Here is a 338-nt window from a genome sequence, read left to right on the forward strand (position 1 = left end):
TAAAAACGAAATCGGCCAATTTCGGTTGTTCTGCAATATCTTCGGAAGTAATCGGAATTTTCTGGTTCCCCTCCGGGATCGAAAAACCGAAGCGAAGCTTCGGTTTTTCGATCCTTAAATAGTATAGTCAGGCAAGTACTCAATTTTCATTTTTAATTTCGTTATTTGTACTACCGATTCGGTGAAAATTTTATCGTAAGCTTTTTAAGCGATTTCGCATCGATCCTGAGAATTTGGGACCTGGGAAATTCTCCTGAGCGGCTGGGGAGCATCGTCGTCGAGGTGCGCGGGCGCGAATAAAAATTCGCCGTAGCCATACGGTCGGGGTTAGGGAGTCG

The sequence above is a fragment of the Photinus pyralis genome, unplaced genomic scaffold (assembly GCF_008802855.1).
Source record: "Photinus pyralis isolate 1611_PpyrPB1 unplaced genomic scaffold, Ppyr1.3 Ppyr1.4_LG1, whole genome shotgun sequence".
Taxonomy (NCBI): Eukaryota; Metazoa; Arthropoda; class Insecta; order Coleoptera; family Lampyridae; genus Photinus; species Photinus pyralis.